Source organism: Amaranthus tricolor, chromosome 8, assembly GCF_026212465.1.
Source record: "Amaranthus tricolor cultivar Red isolate AtriRed21 chromosome 8, ASM2621246v1, whole genome shotgun sequence".
NCBI classification, from domain to species: domain Eukaryota; kingdom Viridiplantae; phylum Streptophyta; class Magnoliopsida; order Caryophyllales; family Amaranthaceae; genus Amaranthus; species Amaranthus tricolor.
The window spans coordinates 4,748,403-4,750,902 of record NC_080054.1 but is presented as its reverse complement, the minus strand read 5'-3'; positions in this window follow the sequence as shown (position 1 = coordinate 4,750,902).

Here is a 2,500-nt window from a genome sequence, read left to right as displayed (position 1 = left end):
AGGTTCTCCACCGAGCATCCGAAAGGGACAAAGATGCCAAGTCCAACTGAAAAGGCACTACTAAGTCACGCCCCAAACACCCGTCATGCCATCGAAGAAGCAATCAAGGATCACGAGACGCAACGTTTTGCACTTTCTCAAGGGCTCAGCAACCTTTCCTTAGGCCTCAAGCGTATCTCAACCGAAGGGACCAGCAACCGAAGGGACCATCGACACGAATCAGCCCGCGTACTAAGTCACGTCCTTACGTGGCCTGCAACCTTTCCTTAGGCCTCAAGCGTATCTCAACCGAAGGGACCATTGACACGAATCAGCCCGCGTACTAAGTCACGTCCTTACGTGGCCCGCAACCTTTCCTTAGGCCTCAAGCGTATCTCAACCGAAGGGACCATCGACACGAATCAGCCCGCGTACTAAGTCACGTCCTTACGTGGCCCGCAACCTTTCCTTAGGCCTCAAGCGTATCTCAACCGAAGGGACCAGCAACCGAAGGGACCATTGACACGAATCAGCCCGCGTACTAAGTCACGTCCTTCCGTGGCCCGCAACCTTTCCTTAGGCCTCAAGCGTATCTCAACCGAAGGGACCGGCAACCGAAGGGACCATTGACACGAATCAGCCCGCGTACTAAGTCACGTCCTTCCGTGGCCCGTAACCTTTCCTTAGGCATCAAGCGTATCTCAACCGAAGGGACCAGCAACCGAAGGGGAAACACATTCCCACACCAACACGAATCAGCCCGCGTACTGAACCACGTCAAGAAAACCCGTCGTGCCGCCTGAGCGGGTAGTCGGGGATCACAAGACGCAGCATTTCCTTAGGCCTCAAGCATACCGTCAACCGTCAACCGTCAACCGAAAGGGGCATTGGGAGCAACCGAAGGGACGTTCCCCCAGACGAATCACCGTAGGCCAAGCTGACTAGGAAGGGCCCACTCATCGTCTGGTAGGGCCGACCAGCCACCGGAAAAAACCGATCGCCGGCGATGGCCCACGGGATGGCATTCAACGTGATGGAGGGTAGTCACCCCTCACACGCATAACGCCCATGCCTGGGCGAGGGGGTGCTGGCCATGCCAGCCCAAGGCTCCCAAACTCTTTCCCCCTATAATAGATAAAGAGATTTTTCCCTTGTGACCCTAGGGGACACCCAAATGCAAGTTAAGTTATACTAGTTTTTCCATGGACCAAAACTCACCTTTATTTGTAACATAATGTCATTTTTATGACTTGTATTGTTGGAACATATATTAAAGAAATTTTAGAAGCTGAAATTTTGAAAAAAAAAAACTTGTAAGTATTTTATTTTAATTAAATAAGGCCGAAAAACGCGAAATTAATAAAAAATAGTAAATAGTGTCAATAAATCATGAAAAATTAGGAGACACTTGAGAAAATATATATAAAGACATTGGTTTAGTTAAAAAAAATTTTTTCATTAAAAAAAGTATTTTATTTTTTTTTTCCGTTAAATTGGTGAAATAAAGGGAAAAATAATAAAAAATAGTAAAAAGTGTCAATAGATCATGAAAAATTAGGAGACACTTGAGAAAAAATATACAAATAGATTGGTTTAGTTAAAAATATTAATTTCATTAAAAAAATATTTTATTTTTTTTTTTCCGTTAAATTGGTGAAAAATAGTGAAAAATGGATAAAAAATTGTAAAAATCTTGAAAAAATGGGAGGCTTGTTGGAAAGATATTATGAGTGAGAGTCATTGATATTATTTTCAAAAATGGGTAAAAATAAATTTTTGAATGATATAAGAGGCTAAAAGGGAGTATTTTTTATCAACTTACATTGAACTCCTTTACCACAATCTCCCTTACAAACCATAGTAATGAGAATCATTGGTATTAAGTTTGAATGATGTTTTTGATCACCTTGCAACGAACTCCCTTAAAAGCCATAATCATTAGGGGGGTCTCATGGCTCATTCTTGGCTCGGGGCTCGGGGCGAGGCTCCGGCCATGGCTCAAGGCTACCACATTGCTCCTATACCACAATCTCCCTTACAAACCATAGTAATGAGAATCATTGATATTAAGTTTGAATGATGTTTTCGATCACGTTGCAATGAACTCCCTTACAAGCCATAATCACAAGGGGGGGGTCTCATGGCTCACGGCTCGGGGTGAGGCTCTATGCTACCACCTTCTTTCCCATGGGCCATAGCGTCTTTCGTACCGCATGGCCCGAAAACCTTCACAGCACCTTGAGAGCTCACATTATATTATAACCATCCATATAGGTGCTCAGGTGCTCAAGGTGCTAAAGTGCTTAAGTGCTAAAGTGCTTAAGTGCTTAAGTGCCTTAGCGCCTTAGCGCCTAGCGCGCGCGCGTGCGTGTGTATCATTAGATTAGAAGGGTGGATTTTTCAAGATCCCCCGGCTCACTCGGGCCAAGCATATCGTTCTTGATCTCGTAGCAATGCCCACGTCTCACGAGTCGAGCGTTCCCTTCCTCGGCGCACGTGCGTGGGCCCACGGCCCACGGGT